At 43.0% G+C, this 15,951-nt stretch overlaps 1 long non-coding RNA gene across 2 annotated transcripts; it reads left to right on the top strand.

Moving 5' to 3' along the window:
- Positions 1 to 419: 419 nt before the first annotated feature.
- Positions 420 to 15,008, top strand: LOC139629637 (uncharacterized). Of its 2 annotated transcripts, XR_011693011.1 has the most exons (5): positions 420 to 2,599; positions 3,316 to 3,413; positions 14,137 to 14,192; positions 14,271 to 14,406; positions 14,572 to 15,008. It is a non-coding gene; the product is annotated as an uncharacterized lncRNA (long non-coding RNA). The 2 variants fall into 2 exon arrangements; XR_011693010.1 differs by having other exon boundaries at positions 14,271 to 15,008.
- Positions 15,009 to 15,951: the final 943 nt, after the last annotated feature.

A 15,951-nucleotide genomic window follows, 5' to 3' on the forward strand; every position in this document is an offset into this window, starting at 1 on the left:
CTCAAGCTGCAAAACTAACCTGACTCAAGTGAAATGAGGTGTAAAGCTTGCTTCAGTGCTGCAGGAAAGTCATTTGTGGTGCTCCATTAAGAATACAAAAACTCAACAGCAACTCACTGTGTTCAGTTTTCATATGAACTATTAGAGTTGTTCCATGCTGATACTGGTACTGGAAATGCCCCCGATACTGCCTAAAACATGGTATCAGGTATTGTTGACACTACACACTGATCTGATACCACATGACTTATTACTGAACTTTATAGTTTCAAACTCAGACAAATCGGCAGTTTTTCTGGGTATCAGTTCTTCTGTGCTGCTCTAAAACAATAGCCCACGCAGGAACTGACTTCCAGTATATAGTGTAACATTAGCCGTTAGCAAAATATCAGCAAATTTGAGGCCTTTAATTTGGAGGGGTGGCACTAGTTATTATAACTAGTGTAGGATTTTTTTCTTTATAATTGACTGTCAAATTAGATAATAAAAGAATTATTCTATGGCATTTATGTATCTGCTCATGTTTCACAAAGGGTTTAATCTGAGTCATGCCAAACAACAGGAGCAGTCATATCACATTTTTAATGCAGTGGTATTGGATCAATACTTGGCATCGGTCAATACACAAGTTCAGGTATCAGGTATTGTGAAGGAAAAAATAGAGGCAGAACATCTCTATAAATTATTTCCAAGGTAGTTCCACTGAAAGATGTTCACAGGGCTGTGGATCATCCAGAGTTTTTTGCAATATGAGTGAAAAACAGCTGCATTAATTGTTTGGGGTTTTTTTTGTCCACTTGGGGGCAGGCTTGAAAAACAAAAAAAGCCCAACATTGACATTATCACAGGTTGATGTAACTGAAGTGTTAGCACATTAGTTGCCTGTTTACATATCCAGCTGACATGGAGTAACATCTGCATTCATTCAAGGCCTCCTGATGAATTTCAGTCCAATACTCACTCATTTTGCTCTGTTTTGGTTTCCAGCTGTGTGTGTTGCCTGATATCTCATTTTTCTGAGCTGTCTCACTGAAATCAGCAACATCAGCTAAAAACAAACAACAAACAACACTGATGAGAGCTGTGAGACCAAACCTACACAGTAAAGTTGCAGGCTGGAAAACCAAGACAATGAGCTGAAAGACACTAAAAGGCTCCATAGACTTGAAGGGAACAGCAGAATCTAGTGATAATTGTCTGTTGGTTTGTCTACAAGCATTCACCTTTCCACACACATAGCTATTTGATGCATTGTTGATGATAAAATATTGACAACATATAATATAACTGCAGCTTTAAGTAAACAACAGAAATCTTGAACATGTTTTTAGAAAGGTTCCTAACTGCAGGGATCTGTGCAGGTCCGATCATCTACACCTTTGTTGAATATATGACCACATCTGATGCCATAACCTGCTGGAGACGTTGCACTGTGCCACCCTGCAGCAGCGCCTTATGGAAGGTGGCACCACCAAGCTGCTACATCTGCTGTTTGCTGTGAAGAGGAGGGTTGAAAAACCTTAAAGAGTCTGGCCAGCAGCTGCACACACTGACTTCCCTGGGGCTGCTGCTGGAGGTGTTCATCAGGGAGGAGCTGGAGTTTCTGACAGATACCATGCATCAGCTGGGACTGTAGGGGCTGGCAGGAAGAGAGAAGCTACTAACCCCTTGCTATTTCAAGCCTGAGCAGTATGGACAGATATGTTGAAAGAAAATACACATTATAACATTTCAACTTAGACAACAGCCATTGACACTGCACCGTCCATTTCTGGGTCTATTGGGCTGTTTTTGCTGCATTTTTCTCATTGCTGCAGAAATCTGTCCACACTTAGACAACATCAAGATATTTTCAGCATAGCCACAGTTTCACAGCAGAATAATCTCTCAGCTATTTAAACAACTTCTGCAACATCAACAGTAAATCAGGTTTTGACAACTTTTCCAGAGATGCCAATTTATACTGAATCATAATTATACAAGAATTAATAATAGAAAAGACTGAGATATCAGTTCATCAACCAACTGAATATACTTAAACATTGGGGCCCAAAAGTCGGACACCAAGTGGTCTCTACTGTACACATATAATGTACATACATGTAGTTCACAGTTAAGAGCTGGGGTTTATCCAAGCTCACGTTGCGTCATGCTGGAAATCAGTAACTTGTCTGGAAAGATTCCCTAAAAACAGGACCACTGTAAATCTATTATAAACTTAAAATGCATAAAACAACTCATAAGATGTACCAAACAGCGTAGAGTGAAGATATGTCACAGTGGTCATACTGGGTGAGAGGTGCAGTTTCTTTAAAGCTACTGTGGATCACAGTGTCTGTCTGTTATTCTACCACTTTTGTCGAGACAAGAAATATCTCAACAACCACATAGATTGGCATGAAACTCTGAAATAGTTATCGCAAAGGCCATTTTGTCACCCTTATTTTACAGATCCTTTTAGAAGCTTGCTTTGGTGACTATTTCAAGGTTTCGCCAATATCCAACATGCAAGTGTCAGCTAACAAAAAGCACCGCACTCCTGTTGTTAGAGCATCAAACCTGGGACAAACAATAAAAAGCCTTGGACACTGAAAAAAGGGTAAGGTGAATAAGATTTTTTAAAAGTTTCGAGCCATGCTAGCAGCGTGTCCTTAAGAGATGAAAATGGCAGATTGTGTGTTGGTCCACAACTTTGTTCCAAAGTGAAATATCATCAGCAACAATCTAATGAACAACTGTCATGAAATTTTGTACAGACATTTAGAGTCTTAAGACGATGTATCCCAATGACTTTGATGATCCCCTGACTTTATATCTGGTATAAGGTTATTGCCAATAGGCTGCCTGTAGAAGTAATGACATTCCCATCAGCCTCAGCTGTATTTTCTGCGTAGTGCTAACTAGCAAATGTTAGCATGCTAACAAGCTAAACTATGATGGGGAATGTGGTAAACGTTATTGTTGCTGAACATCAGCATGTTAGCATTTGTCACTGTGACCATGTTAGCCATGTTAGCGGCTTCCAAGAGCTGCTCACATGGCTGTAGATTCATAATAAGTGAAGGGACTTGCACTGGAGGGTTGTATTGTTTATCACTATGTATATGGTTATGGTTCTTTTTGATGAAGTTTTATTATTTGCCTGCTCACAATATCTCTTATTGTAATGCTATCTACAACATGACGTCTACCTGATATTTATATAGTTAAACTTCCTTCGTCTTCAGGGTAAGGGCAGATGTGCAAGACAAACCACTCAGGAAAACTGAAAATTCTCTGTTCTGAGTCGCTGTATTTGTTTTTTTTTTTTGATAGCTCTTTGATTGACTGCCTTCTGCCCAGTGCATGCTGGGATATGTTCTAGCTCCCATGACCCCAGCGTGGATAATGACAGAATGATAAAAGAAAGAAAGGTAAGTAGAGTATGTCTCCGTTCTGCTCTGTGTTTTATATGTGACTGATTTAACGGTTGTAGAGGCGCAGAACTGCAGCTGACGCAGTCACAGGATCCCCAATTAAAACATATTACATTACAATTATGAAAATGAAAAGACATTTGTGTTGTATCACATAATTTCATCTTTACATGAAAATTTAATTAGTCTTTTAGGATGCACAGAGAAAAACAAATATTCCTCTATCTTTGTAATTGGATCTCTATGGATTTGACGATAGTTAAAGTAGATTAGACGCCCTGCAGTGTGTGTGTGACTGAATGTGTGAGTGTGTGTGCATAAATGAGCCCTGTTCAGCAGTCAGTTGAGGGGACACAATAAAATTAATGTGGGTGTGTGCGCTCGTAGGTATGTACAGGAGTGTGCAAGCGTGTACATAAATACATATATGTATTTGTGTGTGTTAGAGTGTGTGTGTGTGTGTGTGTGCGTGTGTGTGCCTGCAATCCCAGCAGGGTGTTTTTTTTTTTTTTGAGCAGAGGAGATCAAAGAGACATTAGTATTCTGAAATAAATCACATGCTCGGGCCTCACTGTGTGGGTCCCCAAACACATACACAGGAGACACACATTCTCTGTCTCATTCTCTCCGTCTCCTCCTTTCTCTTTCCCCCTACCATCTCTCTCTTCAAAAGACACCACCAGCCCGCACCTCCTTCACCACCACCCCTTCCCTCCACCCTTCCCCCTCCTCTACCCGGCCCCTAGCGGCCTTCAGAGCTATCTGCTTACTGGCTCTGAATCCTTTGTTACATCCTTTCAGTTTCTCACGTTCCAACTTGAGCCCCGTCTCCTCCCTCCGTCTGCAAATAAGCAGGAAAATGCTTTGTCAGAGAAAACTGTTGTTCATCGCTGAAAAAGTCAGAAACGCAAAGTAGGGGTTTTTGACAAGTATATCCTTAGGGAGAGACCTCTCGTTCTCTCTGCCTCTCCATCTTTCTCCTTTCTTCCTTTGCCCCTCTCCTTCTTTCACACCTCTCTTTCACCATCCAACTCTCCTCTAAGCTCGGCAGCAGAATGATTCTGAGCGATTTAATTTTTTTTTTCTCCAGTTTTCGGTGCGTGAATATCTTTACAGAGAGGTGTGAGCACTTCTAAGACTTTTGACAAAGCTACAACTCACTCATAAGTTTGGAGGCAATGAGAGCTGTTCTGCATCAGCTGGACTTCACTTTGCTCTGAAAGACGGTCACTGCTTTTGCCGGTGGGAGAAAGAAGCGAACAGAGGAAGAGAGAGTGAAAGGAACAGGGAGGAAAATGATTGACATGGTGTAGCTGGGAGAGGAAGAAGCTCATTTTTAGCCACAGAATTAGAATGAGCAGAACATAAATGTTGTAGCTTCCTGACAGTTACAATATCCATGAGATTTAGGGTTTTCTTTGTGCTTTGTTGTGTTGTGTGTGTGTGCATTTGTATGTATGTGCGCATGTAGGCATGTGTGTGGGATGGATAAGTTTAGGCCAATGTGTGCATGCATATACTTATTTATGTGCATGTGCATGTATTTGTGCATGTCTACTTGTGTGTGTGTGTGTGTCATTCTGATAGCCACCCACATGAATATGCAGATCAGTTTTAGAGAGCGTATGTGCTCAGCATTAAAGCCCACTCTCCACTGCTGACCCAATTTCACACTGCAGTGTATGTGTGTGTGTGTGTGTGTGTGTGTGTGCACATGCACTTGCTTATCAATGCATTTTGCCAAGCTTGGAAAAATCATGTGGTTAAGGTGGAGGCGTGTGTGTAGGTGCGTGTGTGTGAGTTGGCCTGAGTTGTTGTTTACAGTATTTATGAAGCAAAAAAAACAAAACAAAACAAAAAAAAAAGACAGGCGGTAAGTCTCATCCAACACATACACAGACACACTCACAGCTGGCTTTAAATAACAAAAGCTCACATTAACACAGTGACCAAACTACATGACTCCACAAACAGAGCCACGTTGTTGCTCTTTTGTTGTGTCTTTTTATTTTAGCGTGGACCTCACTTTGACCAAAGTCTTTCAAATTTAATACAGTTCTTCTCATCACTATAAATAACAGAAAAGATTAATGGGATAGTTTGACATTTTGGGAAATTCACTTACTTGCTTTCTTGCCAAGAGTTAGATGAGACAGTTGACACTACTCTCGTGTGTGTGATAAATATGGAGCTACAGGCAGCAGCTGGTCAGCTTAGCCCATAGTGTAGAGACTGGAAACAGCAGGAAACAGGTGCAAGTGGACTGCACTTATTTAGCACTTTCAACCACTCCAACCAAATTCCCCCATACAGCGCTTTTTCCTACATGTAGCTATAGCACGTACACGCCAGTGACACATCAGAGGTAATTTTGAGTTCAGTATCTTGCCCGAGGACATGCACACTAGAGGAGATGGGTATTGAACCACCAACCTCCAACGCAACCGCCATTAGTGGACGACCTGCTCTACCTCCTGAGCCACACATTTTTGGAAACAACTCTAACTTGCTTTCCTGCCTCGAGTTTGATGAGAAGATAGATCCCCCTCTCATCCCCCTGCACTTACAACATCATCAATAGCTGCTCCGCTTCTCCCTCGAAATGTGTTTACATAGACTAAATCTTTGACAAGTTTACTTTACCTTCTTTCATTTTGATGTCTAGACATAATATCAACAGACTCCCGTGTTGTCAACTCAGCAGTGCCAGTCAGCAGAACAGTGCAGGACAAGCTGTCAGTTCGTCAAGCCTGCAGTAGATGGAGACGTTGAGTAGAGGGAGGCCCAGTGGCAGAGCTGAGGTAATGGCTCTCTGGTCTATTGTTCCACTGTATTCATCATCACCCTCCACCCTCTGCTTCTGCCTTCCAGTCTAAACTCCCCCACATGGACTTCAAAGGAAAGGAAGGAACTAGAAAATAAGGTGAATTAATTTGCCCCTCTATCCCATGCCGACGCGTTGCAGCGGATATGCTTTTTAATTGCTTGTGCGAAATACATAACCTATTTTTGTATCCATTATAAAAGCCTAAATGATGATCTGGGTAGAATCTATGCAAATGCTAGAAGCCCTCATAAAACATTAACATTACCTCACAAGCAAAGCACCTTGAAAACAAGTTGCTTCAATAAAAAAGGACAGTGTAAAGTACAGCTCGGTCAGCGTATGGCTTAATAAGATCTGGCGCCCAGCGCTGCAAACTCTGACTGTCATTCCCTGGCATCTTTAACCCTCAACCCAGAAGCCTCGTCGCAGACTGAACTCTGTGAAGTAGATCAATGGGAGGATTATCGCAGGACCAAGATGCCAGTTATAGAGCAGCTCTGTGCTGCCTCAGTGAGGGGAGAAGATTGAGAGGCTTTCCTTTGATCTTGTGCTGGCGCATCTGAGAGGGCCCGCTGCTGATGATAATGATGCTGAGGCCCATTGCAGAGAGCCAGGCTGGGGCTCAGCCCCCGCTCTCGCTCCCATTCCTATACTGGTGATATAAAAGGCTGGTCTGTGGAGGGCTGGACAGGACAAACGGATTTAGTCGGACAGATTGTGGATTCATGTGAATTTATCCCAACAAATGTTTTTTTTTTTTTCCTGGAAAGGAATGTTATTGATGAACAGTGGCGTGTGTGTGTGTGTGTGTGTGCATGTGTGTGTGTGTGCTTGTGTGTGTGTGTATGTGTGTGCGTGTGCATGCTCCGGTTGTTTCCTCCGTCACATTAGATCCAGCAGAACACCTCTGTCCTCTTTCAAGGACACCCCTCCCTCCTGCATGTCTCCGTCCCTCAGCTTCTTTCTCTGTCTCTCTCACACAAACACTCACACACGCACACACACACACACACACACACACACACTGACTTCACACACAATCGCTCTTTCTCTCTCTCACTCTGTGTGACAGGCCACGGTGCAGGAGATGGCTGCTGACATTCTGGACAGTAAAAGGCTTAAGGTGGAGTGTGTGTCTCTCTGCGTGTGTGTGTGTGTGTGTGTGTGTGTGTCTCAAAGGCAGATAGAGGAACCTCACAATTCCTCCTCTGGTGTATCTCTGTATCTTATCTGAGCAAGTGCTGTTGTCACACTCATAATCCCCAACAGTACACCAAAGACTGATTCTTGACTTTATCATTGACTTTTTCTGTTTCTGTTTGACTGTTTGCCAAAACCCGATGATTATGATAATAGGATGTGAGGTCAATAATCTCTTAATTAGTGCTAAGTGGGAATTAGATTAGGCTTTTGTTCATTTCAGAAACAGCTCTAGTTAACCAGATTAGCGCAGCGTGGATTAGGCTCAGGATGAGGACGGAGCAGCAGAGGTTAGAGAGGGAGAGGCTGGCGTGTCGTGTCCACGGTGACCACGAGCGCATTATCTGACTGGCGGTCAGTCAGGTTTGGGCAAAGGTAGCGGGACAGCTGATTGGCTGCTGAGCAGTGGCAACAGAGTGCTGCAGGCTGGAGGCAAGATGGTTGAACGATACATGGCGATACAGTATGAAGTAATGTGAGGGCATGTTTGTGTTGCTTCTCTAGCTCAGCAGCAGCAGAGACTATCTAACCCCTCTCTCACACATCGTCATGCTCTCCTCTCTCCTCTTGTGTTCTGTTATTTCTTTACTCCTCCCTCTCTCATCCCTTTGCTCCTAAAGAGCTTTTCTGTTCAACTGACCTCCTATCCACTTCATTTGATGGGCCCCTGCTAAGAGGACTCCAGCCCCTCTCTCTTTCTCCCTTTCCCTCATCTTCCTCCCTCTCACTCCCACTTTTCTCAGTCTTTGCTCCCTCTCTCTCTCTCTCTCTCTCTCTCTTTCTCTCATCATCATCCTCCCTACCTTCCATCCCTTGCTACCCCCCCCCGTCTCCTCTATGGCCCAGCGTGGGTGGCTGAGTTTAATGAATTCTCTTTTCTCTCTGCAGCCAGGCGCTGATTTCTGATTGTGAAGAGGTGCGCGTGTGTGTGTGTATGTGTGTGTGTGTGTGTGTGTGTGTGTGTGTGTGTGTGTGTGTGTGTGTGTGCGTGTGCAAGTAAAGCACACACACACACACACATTAAATAAATCTCGACCGTTGTCCTGATCAAGGCTTCGGGTTGCACTTCCTTTTTCTTGAAGGAGAAAGTTGCCGACTGTCAGCTTTAAAATAGATTTGCCCCAGGATGTGTCTGTTGTTGTGAACACTACCTGCTGTCTCCTGCAGCCAGAAACATGAGTCAAGAGTCTGTTTGTCCTTTGCCTGTGATGTCTTGCTGCTGCACAGGAAAATAGAAAGACGGTAGATAATTGCAGAAAATGTCTGACGGGATCCAGGATGTTTTTAATTTGACCAGATTTTGTTTTGTTGCTCATAAATAATAACACAAACCTGACGTTAAGGTTGTTTGACCGACTGAATTTTATATGTGTGTGGGCACAAAGTCAATCATAGACTGTAAATAAAGATGGACATAGCCTCCATGACGTCACCCAAAGTTTCCTGAAGAGCAGTTTTGCAGCTCAGAGTGGGCTGCTGCACTGTCGCCATCATGGCAGTGCCTGACTCCACCTAACTCCTGGCGAATCCAAAAATGGGCAAAGAGGTGGGGCGTGTGTGGAGCCGAGACTTCGGTGAATGCTGGTTTGTGGCAAGCATACACTCTCCCACCTGTCACTCAAACTGGCAGTTCTTCTTTTCATGCTGGAGAGTCCATCACACTCTGCCAGTCTCCTGAAGATCCTGGAGGCTGTGGCTGAGTTTCACTGCACGAAATGTGCTCTTGCAGTTGAAGACGTGAAACAACAAAAGCACTGAAATATTTAGTCCTCGAGAGGCCACATGTTGTTGGTACGAACTCATTTGGACTCATTTTGTTTGGACTCAAATTTTAAATATGAAAATGGGTGACGAGAGGCGGGAATCATGAATCACTTTGCTGATTCAAATCATTTCGTGTCACTTTGGCCTCTGAGCTTGGTGTTTTCATCACAGTTCAAATACACTGCAGTACAAGCAACAGTAAGTGAAGGCATCATGGTTCACACACACTTATAATGACTGTCTTCACATCAGCAGCACGTTCAGTCCAAGCACTGCACACAAGGTTATTATCTCAGCAGCCTGTTATTTATGACCGAGTGATCGGATCAGGATTGTTTCTGTCTTTTTATGCACTTTTAACAACAATTAAACTTCCTGTGCATCACAGGTGAACTGACGACAGTGACGAGCTCCGCTGCTGAAGTGACAGTGGTGATTCTGTGTCAGTTCAAAGACTCGTTGATGAAGGTTTTTTCGCTTATATACTGAACTCCTCTCTGTGAGATATTCTCGATAACTAACAGTTTGCCAGCTGTTGCCAGGTGTGTGGTTATGTAAAACCAACTTTCCTCCTTTTTGAAACGGTTATGAATCCTAAATAATGTACAGGGAACTGGTTTCTAAATGAGTAGCTGAATGTTAAACACTGCTGGATTTGACCGATTTGACTGATCTCAGTTTCTTTGACCCTCAGTTGAATCACAGTGCAGTTGTCGATCAGCATAAGCAGAGTGACAGGTGCTGTAGACCTCTTTTATGTAGGAAAGCTAATGGGCCCGCGTGAGCTCACTTATATAACTTCAAACAGTCAAACTCCTCCTGACTTTGTGAAACCCTGTCTACACTGCCTTATTCTTAGGGCTAAATAGTTTCATCTTATTCTGAGACTGCTTGTTTTTGCTCTGCCATAACTACCTTATGGTACCAGATAATTATTTTGTAAATGATTTTGTCTGTGGCATCTGCCCCATTGTTAACAATCATTACCCTTAACGAAGTGTGAGGAAACGCTGAGTCATTAGTCCAGTACAGGCTGACTGTACTGCTTTTAGGCTACGTCCACACTGCTACGTTTTCCTTTAAACCAAAAACAATCTCCATCCAGATGATTGTTTTAGCTTCGTATCAGAAGTGATCTCCGTCAGTATGATCACTCCTGAAAACACTTCACGTAACTAATCAGGTACACTGGGCATGTGCCAGTGTAAACAGGAAGCAGATTGCCTACTCTGCAGTTGGGTAGTTGCAGAAAATACTACAAACAAGTAAAAGCAAAGAGAGTTAAAATGCAGAATTGAACTCAACACAACACAACAGCTGCTCGCAAAGACAACAAGGTCAGCTATGCTTTAATTTGTAATTAGTTATTCCTGTTGAATTCACACCTGGTGGTCCTGACCAATTGGACGTCATCGTTTCCAAAGGTCTCTGTTTTTGCTCATCCACATTACAATGCGTCCAGCAGCTCTTTGCTGAAAACTTTGGAGTAATGTGGACTAAACGTAGTCGTGTGGCCGTAGCCTCAATCTGCAGCTCAAAGGTCAGAATCGCTACAGGGTTACCGCAGGTAAATCATCCTAACTGTGGTTGCATTAAAGCACCAAAAAGTGAATGTACTGTTAGAAAATCAAGCAGCTCTTTGTTAGGAAAGTGCACAGAGCTCAGTCAACTTTCCAAATAAAAGTAGACTTCAGTAAACTGGGTTGCATTCCCCTTTTCATGCCAAATACTGACTTCAAAAGGATGAAACAATCCTCCCTCGAATCTGAGCTGCGCCTCTGAAAGTGGATCATCTCCACATCTCCACATCTGTCTGAGGGTCACCGCTGGGGAGCAGGTGCTGCCGCCTCTGTCCTGCCTGCTGATTGGACAGATGGATTAGCTGCTTAACGAGGTGAATTTGTTTAATCTGATAATTGTTGCGGCGATGAAAACATATTCAGTAATTCTCTGCGGCCGCTGTTTTTCTGTCCTCCTGATTAAAGACACTTTCATTCTGGCACACACACACACAAAAACACACACACACACACACACACACACACACACACACACACACACACACACACACACACACAAATAATGGAAGAGTTGTTGTTATGACCAGAAGACAATGCTCTGAGGTGTGCTGGCACATGCACACACACAACACACACATACACACAGAGAAATACACAGTCCCCTGTGTGTAAGCCCCCCGTGGTATGGTAATGAGCTGCTAATCTCTCTGGTTTACACAGCCAGAATGTGTGTTTGTGTGTTTGTGTGTGTGTGTGTGTGTGTGCGCATTAAGGTGCTGTGCGGAAAAGCCTGAGGAATTCTCTTAGGCCGTCAACCTTCTGCTCTCACTGGGGCGCAGGCTGTCAACACATTAAATAGAGGAATCTATGTTTGTGTGACAGAGGGAGAGAAATAGAAAGTGAAAACTCGACAAAAACACAACGTCGAGGAGAAAAAAGAGAGAAAAGGAAGAAATTAGCGACGGAGAGCAACAGTCTGGATCAGGCAGCATCAGCCCATTTGTTTACTTCCCTCGTAAATCAATGCTTTCTTCATCTGATCTGTAAATCCTGACTCTTTCCTCTGTGTTCTTTTTTTTTTTTTTTTTTTGCGTTTTGATGCTGCATTGGAGTGCATGTGTGTGTGCGTGTGTGTTTATTTATTATGCCGAAGTCACATCACTAATTAGTCCCTGGGAGAAGCCCGAGGCCATTTGCAAAATCCCACTGATTAAAAACAAGTCCAAATCCAACCTTGTGTTGCGCACACACACACACACACACACACACACACACACACACACACTCTAGACACACGGAGAGCACATATACAGTTTGCACTCACACACATCCACACAGCCATGTATGCTGAGGAAAGCTACTTACTGTCAAGGCTGGAACATGTGTGGGCGAGTGTTTGCGAAACAGAGCTCGTGCACACATGTTGAACGGCTGTTGAACGGGTGTTAGAGAGCTGTCAGTTGTTAAGGCCAGTTTAATATTTAAACTCGCCATCTAAAGTTATCATACCCCAGGGTGGCTCCTGTCACAGCAACAAAAACACACACACACACACACACACACACACACACACACTCGGACGCACACGCTCAAAGCCTTCAGGAACCTCAGCTTGTCACAAATCACACTCAAGATGTCAAGGGCATCGTGCATTAGCAAGTGTGACAGACAGAGGCAGAAAGACAGACACATACAAAACAGAGTAAGAGACAGGCAGAGAGAGAGAGAGAGAGTCTCCAGAATATTTTTTATTTCATTTTGAATTTTATTTACATTTTGCACCTCGCACAACCAGCTTCAGCCAACAAATTAAAGCCATACCGATTAATCTCATTTGAATTTTAATTCAGGAAAAAGAGGGAGGGCAGGTGGATGTGATGGATGGAGACAGAGGAGTGGAAGGAGGAGAGGAGAAGGAGGAGATAGTGACAGCGTGGGGAGAAGGTGGAGGGAGAGAGGGATCATGGGAGACGTAGGGAGGAGGAGGAGGAGGAAGGAGATTGTGATAAATTGCTTTGAACTTTAATGGACGTCTCAGATGCTCCTGTGGTGATGTGTTCGGACAATACACAACATTACTGGCACACGTGAGGGCTGATTGTAGCTGACAGCCAAAGAGGCCTGTCCCCATCGACCTAGAACACACACACACGCACACACATATATATATATATATATAAATACATACACACACACGCACGCACACACAGATGTGCACACATGCTGCATGATAGCTTTCTAGAAGTCAGCTGAAGGAAGAAGGCAGGGAGGCAACTTTACAGCAGAGAGTGCAAACGAGAGGCGGTGAACAGATGAACTGTGAGTGAGGGAGAGAGTAGGGAGGAAATAAGAGAGGGAGAAGGAGAAGGAGGAGTGTGAAGTCCAGAGGGAGAACGAGAGAAGATGGAGAGGAAAGTGGAGGGGAGGAAGAGGAGTGAGCAGGGGAAGGTGTTGCCATATGGTCAGGGTTGGGTTCAGACAAATAAAATGTTGCCTTCTCTCCACAATGGTTAACTACACACAAATGAATCACTAATGGAGCACTCATTCACAGTGACAAACCCACACACACACACACACACAGTGGCTGACATGTGAATGAAACTCAAAGACATTCACACAGAAGGAGCAATAAATGTCGATGGAGGTGGGCGGGCTGGCGGGGTGGGAAGTATGGAGGGTTGTTTGTGAAGCTGGAACTGTGTGTGTGTGTGTGTGTGTGTGTGTGTGCGTGTGCGTGTGTGTGTGCGCAGCAGTGTAACACTGGAACCGCCCCACTTCCTTTCCACCCGGCTGCTTCTCTGTGAGTGTGTTAGTGTGTGCGTGCAGGGTCTGTCTTTTTGTGCTCTTGAATGGGGGGTTTGTCCCTCAATCTGTGCCCCTCTACTTCGCCAGATTTCTAATGATTTTCCAATGATGATTTAGGTTGTGTGTGTGTGTGTGTGTGTGTGTGTGTGTTTGTGAGTGTGCATCCAAGGGCTCACTCAACCTCTCTCTCCATTCTCCACCCAGCTATTCTTCATGGTGCTTTGTGGATCTTCTCTTAGTGTGTGTCTCGCTTTTCACTTCAACAGCAATACAAGAATAATAGGACTTAGCGACAGTGGACAAAACCATCTCTATCTATCTATCTATCTATCTATCTATCTATCTATCTATCTATCTATATATCTATCTATCTATCTATCTATCTATCTATCTATCTATCTATCTATGAATAACAAGATCTTTCTCCTTTTCCAGCCACTAAGAAGTGATATTAGTCAACATTAGATTTAAAATGTTAAAGCCCACTAACTACAAAATGTGTATTTTGTATTTTGTCTCCCTGCTGATCATGTCTCAGAGTTTACTGTTATATCTGAGACTCATTTCCTCCCTGACAGTCGCTGTTTTCCATTCATTTCAGATGGAGTTCAGCTCGCAGAGGCTTACCAGCGTGGTGGCTTTACTGAGCTTCAGTTGGTGAGTTTTCACAGAGAACATTTTGTTCCCCTTATTTTTCGGATCATTTTTAACACTTCCTTTGACGGTTCCTTCAAGGTCAACACCAACATCCAAAATGCATGTGTTGGCTAACAAAAAAAAGCACTGCATTCACGTTCCTGGAACATCAAACGTGGGTGGTACAATGAGCAGCCTTGGAAACTGCACATGCAAGTGAACCTGATGCACAAAGGTGAACCCGGCAACAGTGAAAGTTTGAGGCTTTAGTGACGACAGTGTCTCTGACTTTTTTCTCGAGCGCCATCAGCAGGTAAAATCTTTCACTCAATCTGTTGAATATTCATTGTCTGCTTGATTAATCGGCTCAAAGTTTTCTACATATTTTCATGTTTCACAGATGATGTGTCCTCCTGTCACTTTGGTGTTCCTGACTTTTCTTCTAGTGCCACCATGAAGCTGGTATTTGTGAACTGAAATGTTCTGAGAAATATTTGATGGATTGTCATGACATTTTCAGTCTCCAGGGGATGAAGTGTAAGTTAAGTTTGGTGATTTCTTAAATCTTTCTCTGGCACCATCATTCGTTTGTCCAGATCTTTGTTTAAAGACCGTTATCTGCAGACTAAACTACTGACATCCCCATCAACAATAGCACTGTCATTGTGCGCATATTCAATCAATCAATCAAACTTTATTTGTATAGCACTTTTCATATGAGTGAGTGCAGTTCAAAGTGCTTCACAGATGACTGGTAAACTAAAAAGAAAAGGACAATCACGTAAGAAAGCTGACAATGAGAAACAATAAAATAGATTTTTAAAAAGTTATAATAACATTAGCAAAAAAAAAAACAAACGTAAGAAAATTAACAATTAATGATAAAAGAACAGATTAAAAAAACAGATAAATAAAATAAAATACAATTTACAACATAATTACAACAAAATAAGTGAATGAAGTAAAGTGACTAATAATTAAAAATTATATTTAATTAAAAGCCAGTGTGTGTGTGTGTGTGTGTGTGTGTGTGTGTGTGTGTGTGTGTTTGTGCTCTCTAACTGCATGTGATGACATTGCTCTCTGCAGTTGTGTGTGTCTCTGAACAGAAAGGCAAACTTAGTTGTAAAGGGAGTCAATTAGAATAAGAAACCGACTTCTGTGGGCTAATTTTGGTGTAAAAAGGGTTTTAGTCTTGTATAAAAAGTCAGTGGATTATATTCTACAATGGAACAATATTGTGATCTTTCACACACAAATAAGTTCATTTTGATGAAGTAGACGGGCGATGAAGGCAAAACTACTGAGAGCTCAACACACTGCAACCTAAGGTAACATGCACATTCAGAAAACATGTTCATCAATTTAACAACACACAAACAAATACACAAACTAGACAACGGAACTGTTTCTGTCCAGGGGACACGCATGGTTGTGTATTTGGTTGTGTTATTGAGTGTTTACATCACATGTGTTGTCAATTTGATGAAGGAGTTTTCTGACTTTGTGTTTTTGTTTTTTGTTTTTTTTGCATGTGTTTTCTTAAGTTGCAGTGTGTTGAGCTCTCAGGGCCACCGTATGTAACCAACAGGAAGTGTCTAAAATGTTGGGCCACCATGTGTCACCAGAACAGCTTCTTGTCACCACAGGAGCATTAATTCTCTGAGTCTCTGAACTCTACTGGGTGAACACTGTTCCTCAAACAGATCATCTGGTGTTCTGATGATGGTGGCTGCGAGCGCTGTCCAGGCGTTCAACTGGGTTGAGATCTGGTGACTGT

Source organism: Trachinotus anak, unplaced genomic scaffold, assembly GCF_046630095.1.
Source record: "Trachinotus anak isolate AG129_WGS33_773 ecotype Australia unplaced genomic scaffold, CSIRO_AGI_Tana_v1 ptg000012l, whole genome shotgun sequence".
NCBI classification, from domain to species: Eukaryota; Metazoa; Chordata; class Actinopteri; order Carangiformes; family Carangidae; genus Trachinotus; species Trachinotus anak.